General features: G+C 50.4%; 1 protein-coding gene across 29 annotated transcripts in view; it reads right to left on the minus strand.

Moving 5' to 3' along the window:
- Cac (calcium voltage-gated channel subunit cacophony) overlaps nt 1–19,662 on the minus strand; it is a 99,786-nt gene that overhangs the window by 51,317 nt on the left and 28,807 nt on the right. Inside the window, exons 1-2 of one of the 29 annotated variants that reach the window (XM_072000584.1) lie at nt 5,650–7,974; nt 5,439–5,532 (exon numbers count right to left, since the gene is read on the minus strand). The exons of 26 other annotated variants lie outside the window; for them this stretch is intronic. The gene's annotated coding sequence lies outside the window, so the exon portion shown is untranslated. Of the gene's footprint in view, nt 1–2,015; nt 2,036–5,438; nt 5,533–5,649; nt 7,975–19,662 lie in introns of those variants that run through there. 2 more of the 29 variants (XM_072000585.1, XM_072000586.1) reach the window with 2 other exon arrangements.

Raw genomic sequence — 19,662 nt, forward strand, 5'->3', positions numbered from 1 at the left:
AGACGCGAGTCGAACAACGTCGAGCAACCTCTTCGGGATGGACAAGCGCGGGGACGAAGAATTCTTAAGAACAAAGTCGGCCAAACGCTTCCACATCCGCTCTGTTCGCGTATTTGTATGGTAGAACGCGAAGCTCGTTTCCTTACGCTGCCCAAGGTTTATAAATCAGGGATGTCGCCCTTGTCGATAGTAAGGTCAACCGGGGCGACTCGATGTCTCCAGCAGCTTTTGCCAAGTGGTACGAGAAAAGATAGAAGAAGAGAGCCAAGAGGAGGGCACGGAGGACGGAGAGGCGCGAGGGGGAGTGGAAGAGAGTTGGACGAGCCGGAACACAGCCGAAGTCGACGTATGCGCAGTATACGTACGCATACACGCAAACACGCAATAATATACGCATTCGCTGGCAGGATTCTCTTTCGCCTACAACACGAGGTCACCAAGCATTCGAGCGCCATTGGTCATCGGCAGAGGGGAAGCGAGAACCCGCGTCCTTCGCCACGCAACGTGCCTTACGTATGTCAGCTTGCCCCTTTTGTCGCTGGAATTTCAACTCTCCACATCTCGCACGATATTCCAGGAAATAAGAACGTGGAAACGTGAACGAATAATACCGGTCGAGGTTGCCACGTTTCGCTTAACTTTCTTCGATCTACGATTTTCCTATTTATGCAAAGGACTTTTGACTTTGTCGGATTGGCAAACCAACGATTTCGAAAGACACGGGTAGCAGTTGCGCGGAAAATGTTGACAGGCACGCGTCACTCGTGGACGATAACGCCGCTTTCACCCTCGCCTCTTTCGCCTCTGAAACGTTCTCCGGCGCCCGATCCGATGAAACTAACCTCGAGGTTCTTTATCCGGTGATAATAAAAACACTGCACGCGATGTCTACGTACGTGTATGCCCGACGCCCATTGTATCCAACGAAACTACGATGGCAATTAGGTTAAACGAACGAAGCGGATCTAACCGTGAGTATTAAACGCACGCGCGCGCGATATCATCGTGGATGTAAAAGGCATCCCTACGGTGGCATAGTCGACCCCAGGGAATATGCCAGCTTTATTATGTACGAAGGACGTGTATGTGCGAACTAGCCTGGTATAGTTGAAACGTGTGCACGCACACTACGCGTCCACCGTTGACCTGGTGCACAAAGAAACTTTCGCGATATCGATCTAGCCGATCACCGGTACAGGGCGGAACCGAAAGCTTCGTGGCGGCTTTCCAATTATTAAATTTGTCGTTAGGAGTCGTACGGTACTACTCTGTCCGTTCGCGTGTCTAAAAACGCTGGCGATCGCGCAGCTCGTGAAAACGTATTTGTCCATTTACAGGAATCGCTTTGGAAAGTTCGATGAAGTTCGAGCGTAATCTCCGTTCGTTTGAAATGCAAAACGAGATCGGATTTTACGGAGCACGGTTCGTTTTGATAGCAAACCGATCCGTTGCCAAAGTTTCCGGGCCGAGCGACCATTTAGTTTCATGATAGAATCGGCAGGGTAACGCCGGTGTACTTACGCAGGCCAACGGACTGGTTCCTCCGAACGCGAAACACGCCGCGACCGATCTACGCGCTGTCACCGACGCCGACTCGTAATTACTCTCGCGATACTACGATCGAGATACGACTTTCTTCGTCAGAGTTTAATTGTTTCCTCCGTCGTTGGATAGTTTGAACGAATAAATCTTCGCTCGACCAAAGCAACTTGCAAGGTTCGCGTCAAACGGTCGATCAAAGTGGCGAAAGAGCGAAAGAAGGAAAAAATAGACGCAGGGTAGGAGAGAAGAGTCCGCGTTCGAGAGAAGAAGACCGTTCGAAAGAAAAACCTGTCGAAGATGCACAGAGGCAAGTTTAATCCCGTTGTAGGCAAACCCCGAGGATAAAAGACACGTCGTTGGAAGGGAATCGAGATTCTTTTGGGAAGAATAGTCTCGCGTCTGCCGAGAAAATACACGGAAAGGTGGATACCTGGCAGCAAGTAACTATATATCTATCGATCGTTCATTCATACCGCCCTTTCGGCCCCTCCTCGGCCGCTCGAGCGATCCTCTTCCACCCCCGTCGCGCGTCCTCTTCCTTCGTCCATGACTCCTCCAGCGTCGTCGTACTCCCCGTTTTACGGGCGTCAGAGCCAGTCCTACCAACTGCGAATCCAAGCCTGTCCGCTCTCACACGTGCCGCGCACCAACTGCCTTCGCCATTCTTGCCAACCTCCGTGCCAGCTAGCTCGGCCCATCTCGGCAAAGCAATCAGCCTCGACAATCGGCCTGATACGAGTCGACGTAACGCTTTCCTAGAAATTTCGACCCAATTTCGCGGGTTTTTATCATCCGAGACGTTGGCGACGAGGGGGCGAGAGAGCGTTCCGCCACAGGGGCTGTCCTCCTTCGCTCTTCCAAAACGTCCGATGCAATTTTTGGATCGTCGGTTAGGCACGAGCTTTCTTCCTCGAGATCGTCCAGACTCTCCTCTCGCCTACGTAAGAGATTTTCGCCTCTCTCTCTCTCTCTCTCTCTCTCTCTCTTTGGCAACTCGACTAGGTTAGCGGAAACAATTGCAACGAGAAACAGAAGGAATCGAGAATCTCGAGTCGATGTTCGGGAAAATTCATCGCCGATGAAACGATGCGACGACTTACGTGACACGAATGGAAAGGCGATTCGCTTTTTCGCGCGATTCGCCGGTATTATCTTGGAAATAGTCACGCTCGAACGTGTCCATTAGATCGATCGAATCGAGATTGGATGCACGGGGGACGCGATTAACCGAACGAACGACAAAACGACCGGCCGGCACGCTTCGAGCCATTATTTAATTGACAGTTACGTAACGCCGGCTTTTACGTGACAAACCAGCCTTACGGATCTCTAATAAATTAACGTCCGGTCGGACACTCGAACCGGGATCTTCGACCTCCTTTCGCAATCCTCGACACAACCTTTCAGAAAGGATATTACGTTCCCCGTATCTATACGCTGTACGTTATGCGAGCGTGGTAGAAATGTTGATCGCACGCAAATTATCCTGACGTTTGACGGTTTGCTCGTTGCTCGGATGCAGCGAGTTTTCACTTTTACGTATTCCACGAAGCCCAAACGTCGTGCGTGTAGTTTTCCAACTTGAATTGCTTCGAGCGCTATCTTCGATATTCTCAAGGCATCGCCTTAACAACAATTCGTGCGATTCCCCTTCCCCGGCCGTTTCGCCAAATATCAGGGGAGGAGTTTCATCTTCGAAAGCGCACGATGCAGTCGATTTAAGTCGACGATCGGGTCGAAGATAGAGGCGACACGTCGAAAACAGTTTGGATTCGGGTCGTCGACCTTTGTCTTCAGGTATTTTCGATGGAGACGCGTAAAAATTTGAGCCGGTTAGCCCGGGCATTTCAGAGACGAAGCTCGATCGGTCGCGTGGCTACGACATCGTGTTAACGAAAACGGTAAATCGCCCCGTACAAAATAAATTTCCAATGCCAAATTACGACCGGTTCGACGAAAACTTCAAGGGTGCGTATTTGCAAGTGGCAAGCGCACGAAAGAAAACTGACGCGGTGCGAGATGAACGTCGCTACTCGTTTCTAATTGATCTTGTTCTCTCGCCGATTATTTAACACGGACGATTATGCGACGCGGACACCTGCCCTACGTACTCCGTGTTATACGATTTCGTGGATAAAACGCCGCTAATAAAAGTAGAATTCCCGTTCGACGAAAATCGAACGCTACCGTTTCCGACCAGAGATTTCCACCGCAGCCAAGTATTCTTTGTACGCAATGGAATTCACGTCGAAAGCCTAATAGTTCGGCAGTTAATTTTCTTGGTCGATCGTGACTTTAAAAGTCGATACGCTCGTGTTTACAGATATTTTCTAATACGAGAGTAGCACGGGACTCTAGATATTTCGTTACCGGGATCCGTTGGCCGTTTAAACGCGCGTCCTTACGACCTCGTAACATGGCAAAAACTTTAAATCATTTTTCACCGAATTACGGCAATGTCGCTGTGACCGAGCGCGCAACCAGACTCTGCCTTTAAACGGTACAAATTTTACGACACACGCCGCTTATCTCTCCTTTCGTTACCTTTCCTCGTAGACGGTATTAATTTGAAAATACTTGCTCAACTTTTTTTTCCAGCGAGTCGCGCAACCGTAACACCGAACAACGTTAAAGCAATTATTCACGGAGTAGTTAGGTTCAAAGGTTCGATCCATTAAGCGACGCATCAGAATTTAATCGATACGATTAAAGGGCAAAAAGAGGACAGCCTGTGCGTAGGCGTGAGCGTAGGTCTGTCGAAGAAACTCGAGGATTCGTCCCTCCTTCGGGAAATACGATCGCTTCTTTGACGGATGCTTAACGAAGGAAGGTAGTAAAGAGAGAGAAAGAGAGAGAATTATCGAAAGCAACGCGAGGAGACGAACGACAGACGCGAAACATTGGCGAGGATATAAGCGTTCGCGACTTCTGCGTAGCGATCGTGGCGTTCCCTTTAACTGGTCGGCTACGTTGCATTCGTGGACACGAACAGACAGCACTGGCTGATAAGCGACGCGATGAAAGCTCGATAAGAACGGTAGGATAAACGGGGCCAACGCGATACGACAGACAGAGCCGGAGAAACGACTCGTCGATGTATCGTGACACGTTGTTTGCCGGTAATTTTTTTCTTTTTTTTTTTTTCTGATCCATCGAACGAACACCGAGTCGATGGACGGAATTTTTCAACGAATCGGAATAGAATCGATCTCGAACGTTCGTTTCCCTTTGGTTCGAATCATTCGTACGAACCAACGAACGAGATACTCGAAGGTAAGGTAAACCGGTGTTCTTGAAATGTTTATACGTGGAACGGATAAGGGCCGATTGATCCCCGCCGTGCTACGCTGCCTCGTAAAGAGGTCAAACGGGAAACAGCACCGCATTCGATGCTTCGAATCGTTGATTCGAGTTTCGAAAGCTTAGCGACGTGCAACGGATCTCTCGAGTTGATACGTCGATCGACAAAGCGATTCGTTCGGTGCGGGAAGCGAATCGAGCAGAGCGAAGCGTGAAAAAGATTCTCGACGGAACGCGACGAGTCGGTACACACGCTGGTGCGTAATACGAACACATCGGTAGTCGTGAACCGGAGTAAGAGGAACGTGGAGTACGAGCAAACGGTTGCATCGAGAACGGAAAGGTTTGTCGTCACGTTGAATAAGATAAATAGAAAGGAAGCGAAACGAACGGTATCGAGGGTGATCTACCGACAAGGAGAGATTGTTAACGTAAGACGGAAGGATTTGTAATCGCGTAACGACGATCGACGTTGGTCGACAACGTTCGAGCGACAGAGAAGGAAAGAGCGTTGCAGACGACGGAGAACGATTTGGCAACGAAATCGCTAGGGCGAAGAATCGGAATGAGAGCCGTCCCGGTTTCGCTGAACTCACCTCTAGAGGGAGGCAGGGGCTGGTTGCGGCCATGTTCCTACATGCGTTCGAGCCTCTGCCCTGCTGGCGATTCCCTCTTCGTGCTGAGGCACCACTTTAAGAAACCACACTACACTCGACGAAAGGTTTCGTCCGCACGACGAACACAGAGTAGCCCTTGCCAGTAAAAACGAACAGAAAGAAACGGAAACGGAAAAAAATCACCACGTACCACTTTTTCTCTTCGATATCCTTTTTCGTTTCTTCGTTTCTTCGTATGGTCGGTGGTCGAACCGTCGACGTACGCGCGTCGTTCCGATCGTTTCTTCTTCCTGTTGACCGCTCGTTCGCGCAAATACGATCGCTCGCAGAGACTCAGAGAAACTGGAGAGAGGGAGAGAGAGAAGAGAAGGGGGGATGTGCCTCTTCCTCTCTCCTAAGCTCTAAACTCCGTGGATCTCGACGACGAGACAAGCGAAACCAACCACTACCTTCCTTTTCTTCTTCCTCGTCTTCCTCCAGCACCTCTCTTCCTCTCCTTCTTCCTCCTCGTCGCCGATGTCGTCGCCTTTCCTCCCTTTCGAGTCTCCCTCCCCTCCTCCCGTGCGACAACACACAAGAACGCACTCTCGATCGGTCTCGCAACGAGGTCGATTCCTTTCTCTCCTCGGCTTCTGCTTCCGTTCTCGATCCCGATCTCGATCCCGGTCCCGATCCCGAACTCGCACCCACACCCGCACCCGCGCTTGCACTCGTACTCGCACTCGCACCTGTTCCTCTTCCACCGCCACTTCCTCCTCCTCCAGCTCCTCCTCCGCCTCCTCGTTCGCGTCCACGTCCTCCTTGGAAGCGGTCGCTGCTTCCGATCCTGCCGTTCCTGTTCTTCCTCCTTCTTGTCGTCGTCGTCGTCGTCGTCGTCGTCGTCGTCGTCCTCGTCGTCGTCGTCGTCGTTGCCGTCGTCGTTCTCCTCCTCCTGCTCCTCCTCCTCCTCCTCCTTCTCCTTATCGTAGTACTTTCTCCTCGCCTGTCGATTCTCGTCCTCGTCCTCGTTCTCGTTCTCGTCCTCGTCTTCGTCACCGCCGCCGTCAACCGCCACTGTACCACGTTCTGGTACGCATAACAAACGCACTCGCGTCCCTCAGCGTCCCCGAGGGCGACCGAGCGGCGACCACGAAAACCCCTTCACCGACACTCGCACACTTTCTCTCCCTCTCCTCGTCGCGTAATCACTCGCCCGCTCTCTCTTCTTCTTTCCACCGTATTCGATCCGATTCACGCTGCTTCGCGTCCACGCGTCCACCTCCGGGTCGACGTTCACGTTCACGTCCGCGTTCGCGTCGTCTCCGTGTCCTCCTTCCTTCGATCCCTATCCCGATCCCTATCCCTATCCCGATCCCGATCCCAATCCCAATCCCTATCCCGATCCTTCCGCCTGCTCCCCCGCGTTTCCCAACTTACGAAACAAACTACGCTCTCTGTATTTCGTGCTCGCGCCCTCTCGTCTCTGGTCCTCGTCCTCGTCGGCGCGCCGCGAGCGCTTTTCAAGGCCCGTGGTCGCGGATCATCGGCGATGCGCGCGATCCCAAAGTCCAACCGAGCCAAAGGGAGGATTCCGAACGAACTTTCCAAGGGAATCGAATGGCCCTTCTCTCTGCTCCTTTTCCCCTTTCTCTCTTGTCCGTTTCACTCGGCCGGAAGTTCACGCACTACCTACGTTCCCCGAGCGTCGGAGCTCGTGGCCACAGCGGGACGGTCGCTCGACTACGTTCTCTCGCACTTCCACCACCACCTACACACGCCTTCTCCGTCCCTTTTCGCTGTACCTGCTTTCTCTCTCCCGCTCTCTTTCTCCTTCGCTGCCACCACTACCGACCGTTTGCGCCCCCTTTCTCTCGCTCGCTCTCTTCTTCTTCCTCTCCCTCGATATCCTTCCCTCTTGCTTCCCACTCGCCAACGCGGCTCTTCGTCCTCCTCCGCGAATTCACCCTCTCGCTTCTTCTCTATCCGCCACCTTTCTCCTTGCCGCGCTTCGTCCTTCTCTCTTCGACCGATTTTCGCGCCGCTTCTTCGTTGCTCTCTAGCCTCGTGGCCTCGCGAGCTTCTCTCCTCGTCCGCCTCGAAATTCCGCGGTTCAGCGTTTCCGTTCCTCTGTCCGCTACTTTCCACTTCCCACTCCTCTCTCCTTCTCTCGTTCTCGCTTTCTCTCTATCTCTCTTTCTCTCTTTCTCTCGCGATTTTTCCCCCTTCTCTATATATCCCTCTCTCTTTCTCTCCCTGTTTTCCGCGCGCGCGCGCGCGCGCGTTCTCTCCTCTTTCACTCCCGTCCCTTCCCAGTACCGAGTTGTTACCCTCTCTTTCCAATCGACGAGTTCGCTCTCGTTCGCCACGTTGCTTCATCCTCGTCTCTCCTCGCCTTTCGCCCCCAAGTGGGGAGGAACAGGTACGTATCGCCATCCACGAGGCACCCTCCCAAACGTTTCTCGAAATTTGACAGGAATTTGAAAGCACGCGTCGATGTCGTTGTTTCGCGTGCGCGTCTTTCCAGCCAGTTTACGTATCGGTTGACTATGTAAACTGGCCTTCTTCGACATTGTTTACGTTGTTTCGAATTATGATCGTTGCTCGGTAGATTCCAACGACCTATCGATAGGTAACGAGCATACTTTTTCTATTATTGTCGTCGCAGAGTTCGACCGTGTCGTAAACCAAGCATCGTGCAAAGTTTGTAAACTACTTCTTGCTTATAGTTCCCGCGCAACGTGTTCAACGCTTATTAGTCCGTTGGAAACACGTGCCGTTTTCGTCACGCGTTACGCTCGAACCGCTTGAATTCGAACGACTCTCCAAAGCCCTGATACCGTTTCTTCTAAGAAAAATGGTCTTTTTGTACGACTTTTCTATTTACCAAAAAGACAACGAACGAAACGTCGCATCCGTTGCTCCGTTTCTCGTTAGAAAATGTTTAAAACAGCCGACTCGAGAAAGACGGCTAATCGAAGAAGATTATCGTTCGGTGGTGACGCATTTTCGAAAGCAATGGACGCGTAAGAAAAGACGTTTAGCTGTTCTTGCGACCAGGTGTTAGAAGAACGCACGGCTGGATCGCCGGTGTGCGTAAGAATTCGTGACCGTAAGTGAGCTTTCGCTCTCGTAGGTGTACGTCGAACCGATACTGCCGGCACCGTCAAGAGACATGCGCCACTGCGCTTGCAAACGCAGGGAAGGGAGACGAGCTTTCGGGGTGCATGAACGTTCCATGCAATCTCGGCGCCCCGTCCACCCTTTCCGCCTGTCGAATAATTCATAGAAAACCATCTTTGCCAATACCGGTAATCGTGATTCGCATTTGGCGCTTCAAGATCACGGAACACCGTCCGACAATCATTATTTATTATGCTGTCGGCTACGAGCAAAACATCAGCTGCTTCGACTGGTTCAACGATCTCATCGCGTCAATATCGTTAATTGCCCTAGCGAACGAAACCGACTAACGACAGGATCGTTGCTAAAGGAAACCTCTCTCTTATCCGACGACCGATTTCCTCCGACTTTCTTCGGAGACTCGTCCGTCGCGTGCATCGCGTTCTACGAGCGCGTTATAAGTTTCATGCGAAACAGGTTATATACTCGTGAGCACTCGAAATCGCTCGTATTCTTTTAGCCGGTTCTAATTGATCAAGGTTCTTGGTGCGCCATATATCGAGTTATCTATCGGATACAAAGTAGCTTTAGAGTCGGGTTATCGACGCGACGCGAGAACAAACGCGATCAACGGCTCATCGATAAATCTCGGAACGCCGTAAAGTCCTTATTTTCCGATAAACGGGTCGGTCCATCGTCGATGTAATCTCGGACGGACAGAGTCGGTAGGTCTTTAGGCGAAAGAAACAAACGCACGGCTTGGATGCTCGCTGGAGTGCCTCTGTGTGTGCTCGTTTATTTAGGGGAGAGAGGAAAAAAAAAAAGCAAGAGAGAAGAAAAAGAAAGTCATAGCGTCGCGATGCGATGCGCTCGGATGGCTGCGCCGTTTCGCGCGATTCCACGGTATAAAGGATTCGGCTTTAAATCCGCGAGACTGTAGGGAAGCAAGGGTATAGCGGTAGTGGCGGGGAGGGAGAGGAAGCGAGAAAGAGGAAGTAAAAGAGAGACGGGCTAGTAGGAAGGAACGAGAGAGGGTTAGCGGTCGAGGGATAGCGAAGCTGAAGGGTGCAGGGGCAGGCAGAGTTCTGGGTTTCTGGGTTCGCTCCGCTACGAAGTTCGGAAAGGCTGCTCTGTACGACGAATGTGGAACAGTAGGTCAGCGCACTCCGTGACCCCCGCCGCGGCCTACCCCTCTTCGGTGCATACACCCTGATGCGATACGTACGACCCTCCGATTCTCCCGCTGCTTCCCTAACCTCCAACCCTCTCCCCCCCCCCATTTCTCTCTTCCTTTCTTTCTCCCTGCCTTCTCTACTCGACGATTCTCTCCTGCTCGCGCGCGTTCCTTCGCTCTCACCCTCCCCCTCGCCCTCGCCGATCCTCTCTCCTCCTCCCGTTTTCCGTTTCCTCCTTCCTTTTGACCGATCGCGTTACCTTACGCTACGTTACTAGCTCTATGTACGTTCCGTGCGAACGCATAGTGTCGAACCGATCGCGCGGAACGTTCTACCAGATTAGCGAGTCCTTCTTTTCGATTCCTCGAACGGACCTCGAGAGGGTAACGTCTACACCGACTCTCGTAACGCGTCTCAAAGATTCGACCACCGCGACCGATAAGCGACGCCAGATCGAACCGGACTTTGTCGTCGTCTCCGTTTCTCGTTCGAATGCAGGTGATCGTCCCGGTTATCGACTCGTACGCCTCTACTCCAAGCGTTTTCGGCTCTTGCGCATCGTTCGTCCGACGTTCAATTCCTCGCATTGATCGTTGTTTTATCATCTCGAACGAAAACGCCGGTAACTCGCTGGTCGCTTCGACCGCCAGCGTACGAAACCGTGGATGCTCGTTCGTGCGTACGGTTTTGCAAAATTTAACCGAGCCAAGTCGAGCCAGATGACTACGCCGACATGCTCCTCTCTCGTCGCTTTTATTTGGGTCGTTTAGCGAACTATCGTTCGCGATACGCGCGACTTGTTCGCGGACCGAGACGATACTATCCGGTGCACGCGAACGCCAACGCGATAAAATCAATATGTCTGCTCCTCTCCTCTCTCTTTTGTTCCGCACGCTTTATTATTTCTCTTTCCTCGTTCCTGGCCGAATTCGCGTCGCGACGCCATCGATTAAACTTGCCCAAGTTCGGCTACCGGTTGGCTGCTAGGTGGGGATCGATGCGCGACAGGTACTAAAAACCACCTGAATCTTTTCTCGTCCTCGCCCCGTCCCGTTGCTCGTGCGATTCGAGAAACTTGCCTCGTTCCAACCACCGGACGATCGACGATTTACGATGCACGATCGGACTGCCATATTTCCACACTGCGACGCTATCGTTCCTATCGTCTAGCCGTCGTCGAACGCGTAAAACGCTTGCTAGGATATTCGATCGGATACATAGGCTTCGACTACGGGAGTGAGACGTTCCATCTTTGCTGTCGAGGAAAATGTATAATCCTTTCGATTCGTACATAGTCAGACAGATCGTCTACTCGGGGTAGACATCGGACCGATGACGGTTCCATCGTCGTATCGTCGGTGACGCCGTTCTACCAAGAAAAATGTAGCGCAACGATTCTGCAACGTCGTCGAGTAACCTCGAAATAAATCTGTAATATAAAATACGACGCCCGTGGGTTTTCGGTGACGCATCGTAATCGCTTCTGCATTGCCCGCCCACGCAGTTTCGTCGCATGACATTCTCGTTCCACAGACATTAGAACAGCCCATTAGATTTTCGCGGAAACACCGTCCTTGCAACGTATTGCTTCTAGGAATACGAAAGACCGATCGTCCATGCCAACTTGCCAGAAATCTCGCGTTTCTTCGTACTCTCCTAACTAAATTAAAACCAGCGGTTGTTCCAGAACCAACGAACCGTCGTTTCTCGTATTTATGATCAACGATTAGCCGATCGAGAAGCACCGCGATCGATTCCACCTTGTTTCAGTGATTTTTCCTCGAATAACTTACATTTTTGTTTCGACGAAATCCTCGATTCATAGGTTTTCCATTCGGATCCGTGACTGAAACCGATTCGACCGACGCCTCGATAGATCAGGGCAGACGTTGATAAAAATTTGCGTAGAAGCAAATAAAAGGAACGGTCTACCTTTGGTTACTGACTAAACGTTACCAACGTCTAGTTTCCGACCGACGCTATTTTCGTCTACGTTGGTTACTTTTACGTTTCTCGAGCGTCCGATCGAAACTCGATCGACCGTCCGAAAGTTTTCAACGCGACATCGGCCGGTTCTACGTTCTATATACGTGCCAAAATGAAACAGCGCGTAGCATCTTCCACTGCCGGAAAGACATTTAGCGCGCGTCGGACGATGGCGAAACTCGCGATCGCCTCGAAGAAACGCTTAATCGAATTTCTCGCGGCTTACGAGCGCGTAAAGTCCAAGCGCCGAAAGAGGCTTAAAACGCCTCTTTTTCTCTTTCTCTTCCTCTCTATTCCCTGCCTTTCCGACGTACGTACGTGGCAAACTTTGCTCGTACAATTTTTACACGCGGCAATTTCTGCGCTCTATTTACTTGGTAGGAAGTGGTGCGCGACTATCTATTTGGGAGCAGATTTTCAGAGTCCATCGGACACGGAGAATCCACGGAGAAAAGGTTCCGAAAGGGATAAAATACGATCGGCCGGCTGATTTACACGTTTTCAGCGTACACGTGACGTCAGTTGAACGACGATCGATGTTATCACTGCCAGTGATATCTGAGGGAAACCGACGGACCGTCGTCGCTCATCGATCTGTTTTTCTGCCGTACGCTAAACGCGATATAAATACGTTCTATTTATAAGCGCAAAAACACTAGCGAAAAACGAACTTTGAACGAGAAGCCAAGAGAGTAACAAATTTCAAACTGCGTCAGACCCTGGATTCGTTCGAAAAATCTCGTTGAAACTGGTTTTTCGCCGATTGCGCCATACGGCGTTCTTCGAAAATTTTTACAAACCGACCCGTCTACGGATAATATCTACCTATCTATATATACATATATGTATATATTTATATATAGAAAAGTATTAAAAAAAAAAAAAAAAAAGAAAAATACGAATACGATTAAGGCGCAAGGGTCGAGTTACAAGGGAACGAGCGCGCCGAGATAAATTCAGCCTCGATGGTCACGGTATACGGGGTTTATAGGTTATGGGAGGGTCGTGACACGCACTCGACGCGGACATGGGAGTTTTCATACGCGAAGGCTGCTAACAAGGGGAAACGGCGGAGCGAGCGACGGAGAGGGAGCGACGGGCTGAAATCTGGGTCGCCCTGCACCGCGTGTACCTCGAAACTCGGTCAAGTTTTCTGCACCTGCAGGTCGAACGCCGGGACATTCGCCACGGTCTTCATCGCCGTACTTTTTCTAGTTGCGATATCGTCTACTACCCCTCTCTCTCTCTCTTTCTCTCTCTCTCTCTACCCCACAAAGCAGCGTTGTCGTCTTCGCTCTTCTATCCGCGTCCTCGCTGACACATCAGCTGGAAATCCGCTGCAGAAACCCGCCGAGGAACCGGTCCAACGACTCCGATCACTCGCGATATTATCCCTTCGTTTCAAATTGGAATCACCGCTTTATCGAGCGAAACTCGCAATATTTCTATTGGTAGACATCGTTCGACATCGTTACGATCTAGTTTCCACGGAATTTTCTTCGTTAAAGAAACGATTTTTATATCTGTATCGGTAGTGGAGCAGCTTAGGCGTATCAAGAGCGTGACGATCGGTAACGAACCCCTTGGACAACCTTTAACCGGGTCCGTGCTATAAAATACGCTCGTTCTCGTTTGCAGTCAGCTACCGGGTACGATGTATCCTACACGACGAAGAGGAAAGCCCGTTTGCTGTTTCACGTACGGACATCGCCTCGTAGCATCGAACTTTTTACCACGATCGTCCTCCATTTCCATATTAATTTGCAATTCGTGCTTTTTCGTGCTTTCGAGGGTCGCACAGGCCGTGGATCGAAACCAAGTTGACCTCGACGATCTGAAACCGGTCTCGACGCGCAATTCCCGTTCCGAAATAAACGTCGAACGACGCGGTGATAACGATAATGATTTTTAAGTATGAAAGAGGAATCGCGTGCAAACATTTACGCGAATGCGCAGTTCCGACCGGCACGCTAATTAAGTGGCAAATTAATTGGTTCGTCTTGGAGCGCAGCGGTCCGATGTTTACGCGAGTATCGATTGCTAATGGCTGCTTGCCCAGGTTCGAACCTGCTGCCGCTTCCCAACGGTCTGCCGGCTAGCCTATAAACACCATAACCCATATTGAATTCCGCTGGCTTGCCATTCTGCGCCGTACGCGTGTACTCGCCTGTTTTTTTCTAAAACTACGGAAAACTACGGTATCGCGTTTCCCATGTTCGCAAGCTATTCGCACATTCGTAATCGGCTGTTTTATCAAAATTCTTTAGAAAATTTAGGAAACATCGAGTTTCCGCAAGTAGTATAAGGACGAAGAACGAGTTTCGAAGGACTCCGACCCTGCGGTCTTATTACTATTAAGTCGAGTAGAATTAATTTTCAGAGCCATCGATACAACTGGCCTGACTGGCCATGATTTAATGTTAGAAACGTGTAATCGCACGCGTTCCTTCGTATCGTGTTGTCGAAATAAAAGGGAACTTTTCGGGGCAGATCGATCTCGAGACGATCGAAATTTCATAACTCGCGGTGAAATTTCACGGAAGCAAAGAATCGACTGGAAATTAGCAAAGTGGAATAGGCAGGGGATATTGCGAAAGGGTCGCCCCAAATCGAGATAAAGTTAAGCGAACGGCTCGATTCTCCAATTACGGCTCAGCGAGTACGAAAGTTTCGATCGGATCACGCGTGCTCGTACGGAACAATGAAACGGTTAACTACGCTATCGTCTGCGGGGCAAACGCGGCTTCGATTCGCCATGCAGTTATCCTTGCTGGTTACTTGGAACAATTGAATACACGAGGTGGTGACAACGCTACTTCTACGCTATTTCGAATGGAAGAGCAAGAATGAAAAGCTGGAATCGAGTAGAGCGAAACCGAACGAAACCGAGCCATTGGTAAGTGTATCGCGCGATATCGATCTCTGCCAAAAATGATTAGCCCAATTATCTTAATTACCGCGGTCTCTGCGCGCTCTTTCGTGCTGCAAGTCGGACGAACGAGACCGACCGGCCTGGCAGAGACGAAGAGATCTTTTTTTTCCTATGCAGCCGTCCGTACACAGTGCATCGGTGAGTATTTTCGCGAAACTGGGATGAAAAGGGACAAAAGCGACGAGCGACGGAGGAAAGCGACAGAGAACGACGGAGAGGGCGAAAGAAATCGATGCCAAGTACGCGTGCACTTTGACAACGTGACTACGGGGATGCATTCGATGCACCATTACATCCGTTCCTGTCCTCTCTTTTTCTTTCCCTCTTTCCTTTTTCCGCTAAACAAAGCGAATCTCAGCGTAGAATTTCGTATCTCGTCGACGTCAGGTAGAAACAAAAGCGTATATTTGCAAGTATATCGACTTACTTTCTTTCGCGATCACCCAAAATAACCCGAAGCTGGGTAAACACGGCGATTAACGAACCACCGTGTAAACCGAAGTAACTTGATTCCATCGAGACCCGCCTTTGTTATTTCTCATTCGGTTTATACTCGGTACGTAGCAAATTTTCCTTCCAATCGCAAATATCGAACATCCAATGACCATCTATCGTGCAAACCGTTCGAAACGAAGGTATTTTCGCGGAAGCTCGCGTTATTCGTCGATACAACATATATATATATATATAGCCATAGACTTTTCGCAAGGAGCGCGATCGTTTCGCGAGGTTGGTCGCGTTCGAGCGGCCTACCACCGCAGGTTCATCGCCTTCGTCCTTTCCACTATTCTATTTCGTCCGGAGAAGACGATAAACGCGACGTCGCAAGCGCGCCACGTCGTCGTGTCTCCGATGTGCTGGTAGACCTTTATTCGTTGATGGGATCGCGAAACGCTGTCGAGACTGGGAAAGCGAGCGGCAGAGAAGAGGGGGTGGCGTGGCAGGCCGTTAGAAGGGATGGGTAGAGGGAGAAGGGCGAACGGGTGGAATAGATGGAAGAGGAGCCGTAGGTGGTGGTCTCGGTGTTGGCAGGGGTTGGAGAAAATGTGGGACGTCGAACTCTCCTGGACTACCTCTACCCAGCCATCCCCTTCCTCCTCCGACGAGCGCGCTCGCTACATCCACCCTTCGCTCGCAAACAGCTCTTTTCGCCTCGTTCAATCCGTTCTGTATAGCCAGAGACGGTCGCGTAGGACGCCAACCGATGACGATACAACGCTCTGCGATACCAATACCATCGGTATTATCGTTTCCAAGATATTAATCTTGCTTATTGCTCTTAGGTGCTTTTGCTTCACGGTATTCCGAGTAAGTCTAATTGGAAAAGTCATCGATCGCTGTTTCGGTCACGTTCTCCTCGCTGGTTGATCTCGAAACGGCCGTGAAACTTTCAAGCGAAATACGAGCGTCGTTTTCTAAGAATCACCCCGTGCACGGTATTCCCAGCGATACGGCTCGAAAAGAAGAGATAGCGAACAACGAAACCAGATACGTCTATCACGTTGGCAAAGTTCGTCAAATTTGCGATCGTGAACTTGGTCGACGACTTTCTCCGCTTCGGTCGTTAACAGCTACACGCCCCGAAATGGCGATAATTAAAATTATATCTCTGCCTTATTGCTTTTCGCCGTTGGCGACGAACGAAATTAACCGAGCGATAACATCGGAAACCGCCAACGAAAGCCGAGATCGACGACGAAGTGGAACGACTTAATTACGAGACTGTCGTTAACGAAAATCCAGATTGCCATTTCAACGAGTGTAAGAAACGATTCTCCTCGCGAGACGAAAGAACGATACTCCGACGTATTTCGTTTCTTATCCGCACGCTGCGCCATTTCTATTTCTATCGTATTTTCTTGCCCATAACTCGATCAAAGAAACGTTTCTGTCGCTTCTTTATTCGCTTTCGTGCACGCCATTACTTTCGCCGATATGCCGGTCTACAGGTGCGTAGGAGTCGCGTAGCCTGATGATTTTCCGTCGTTACGACGAAAATTATACCGGGAAAACTGGATTAGCCAGAGACCGATAAAAAATTTACTTCCCTTCGCCCTTCCCCCTGCGCCGTTAGATCGATAGCTCATTCGTACGTTGCTTAACTCGAAAATAGATTTCTCTTTAAAACACGTCGTTCGAATTTCTACCAGGCTGATCTTTTAATTCACGCATTCGTCGTCCTTATTTCTCGATTCCGTCAGCAACGCGGATCGCATTCCGTACTTTGGATAATATCCAAAGTATCCCGTCAAATATTTCCAAGAAAGAGAAATAATATTTCGAGGAAGCGCCTCGATCAAGAACAAATTATCAGAGTCGAAGAAACCTTGGCCTGAAATTTTCCGTCCCCTTACGTAATTTATTCTTCGAACCAGAGCTCGAATTTGGTTCTTCGTTTTCGACGTGAGGTCGAGTTGGTCCTCGCGTGAAAGGTCGTAGTTTGCGATGGGACAAAGTACGGCTTTCCATAGGTTTCCTTCGAACATGCACGCGTAAGGACGACGACGATGACACGGACGAAGCGAGTTATTCTCGACGGCGTCCGCGTGTCCCACTGTTTTCACCCTATTCCACCGAACAAAGCCGATATTGCTTGGATCGAGGCAAAACGATCGACGAAACTTGAAAGAAGAACGGACGAAACGTTCTTCTTATCGTCCCGATGAATATATAAATTTCCTTAAAACGGGGGAACTTGTTTACGACTTTGTATCGAAGCGAAGAACCGCGATACATCGCCAGCACGATCGTTTCGAGGCAAAGAGCGTACGGCGCCATACGCTCGACGTGAAATTTGTACGGAAGCTACGCCGCCCCGTTTATCGGCTGCGACTCTATATTCGAGCTCAAAGGGTTAATTCGAACCTATTAATTGCGGCCGTGCTATTTATAGGACGGCGCAGCTTCAACCTTCGAGCGCGTACGTACGCACGCACGCGACACGAGTCGCGTAAAGCGACGCCTGCGTTATCGAGCCCTTTTAGTTTCGTCTCTTGGAAAAATAAGATTTTCCACTTTCGTTGAAAGGCTCGATCGACGAGACCGAAAGCTGTTTCGGCAGTCGCGTTCTGTCGCCACCAAATTTCGCGTTATTCCGGCATCGGAGCTTTCCCTCTTGTCGAAGGGGTGTGAATTTCCATCGATGCGGAGGTTGAGGGGCGGAAAGGACACGAGCCGAATGACGAAAACAACGTAACCGTAGGTTTCGTCGTTCGGTGGGTATCGCGGAGGCGTGGAGAGACGAAAAGAGGTAAAGCGAGGCGAAACGAGACAACCTCCGTCGAATTGCGGTTAATCAGAGGCAGGGCTGGACCGGGAGAATTTTAATCGAATCATTCGATCGGTCTGTCAAAGCGTACAGGTGACGTCACCGGGTCGGTCGCCAATCGAGATCGGCCGAGGGCGTTGGATGTAACACGGCCGATCGCGCAGCCTGGCTAAAATCGTCCACGACAAAAACGCGCTCCGCTAATTCCGTATCTATCCATCGATCGATCCGACGTTGATCGTTTCACGCCTTCTCCGTCGTTCACGCGCTTTGAATCGAGTCGCCACGGGCGACGTAGGCACGCGAACGGATACTCGAAGATGCTCCGTCGATCAAGAGCAAGGCTGGCCTTCGCGTCCACCTTCCGATAACCCGAGTAACGTCTTCGTTCTCTTAGGATCGTCTTAGGATCGTCTTAGATCGTGAAAATCGACCGACAGCCAACGTACCCCGGCGACGAGCGTCGAGCAACGTCGGGAAAAAGTAGAACGCATTCTATGACCTGCATTCGCGACGACTTCGTTTCGCTGGGCATAACGAAAGGAAAACGGTGCGTTGCACCGAGAGAGCACGATCGGGGCTTCGTAAGTCAAGTCATCTGAACCCCGTTAGCTTCGTCATCTATTGGTCTTCTAACGTAAGGGCTGCTCTGCATCGAGGCAAAGTCAAACGGATTTACGTCTCCTTATACCGAGAATAGAACCATAAGGTTTCCGCGTCGTACCATCTTTCTCGCTTTCGATCGGTCATTCGCAAATTAATCCGTTTCTCTCGCGTTAACGTACTTATCGGTACACGTGATGCTTACACGTCCTCGCAAAACTCTCTTCCTTTGCCGACACCTTTGTCGTCTCGTTGTTTTCACGTACGCCGAGTCACCGATTCCACGTCTCAACGCCGTTCTAATATCGCAAAACCAACTACCTCCACGAGCCTTGCGAATCTACGCGTGTAGCTGTGAACGATAATCAGATGTTTTCTCGTTGATTGTCTGGCACTCGTGCGCTCGAATGGATCGAGAGACGCGAGAAAGAATCGCTGATCGCTCTGGAGTAACCACGAATATTCGATACGATGAAATTCGAATGGAAATACTTCTGTTATTCGTATATCACCGTCGATCGATAATTTTCCCGACTCGTTCGTTATTCGGTGGACGTCGTAACGAGTCAACCTCGTATCTTTCGAGCTCGCGTTTCTCCCCCAGATTTATGGATGTGGAGTAACGTTCGAGAGAGCATCGTTTTATTTTTCGAAATAAAATCCGGGCGAGTAGCCGGACACCCGTTACGGTCTCACCGTCTTATGAGAAAATATCATTCCCAGAAGAGGTTGCGCCAACCTATGCCTGCCACCGCTGCCAGCAACCCCGGTTCTCGAGTTTACCGACCTCGCCACGTTGCGCTTGTTTTCATCGCAACCACGAAAATCTTTCAACGTTCGAGCAAAGCGATAAGGTGCTCCGAATACTCTACGAATATCGGTTAAACGTTGAAAAGTCAGCGTCGAGTATGTCGGAGCAGCTTTTGTCCTATCCGTCTCCTTGGCCTTTCCGTCTCGACGCTTATTTTTCCCGATTCGACGATTATACAGAGAAGATCTCATTGCTATTTTAGATACGGTAAATAAGTACGTCGAACGGTAAGACACGCGCTACGCTCTTTCTAGGATCGTACGAGCTGATAACAGTTGCTGCCACCTTCGTTTATTTAGCGAATTCTGTTTCCACCGTTTCTGTTCGAT

Source organism: Bombus fervidus, chromosome 3, assembly GCF_041682495.2.
Source record: "Bombus fervidus isolate BK054 chromosome 3, iyBomFerv1, whole genome shotgun sequence".
NCBI lineage: Eukaryota > Metazoa > Arthropoda > Insecta > Hymenoptera > Apidae > Bombus > Bombus fervidus.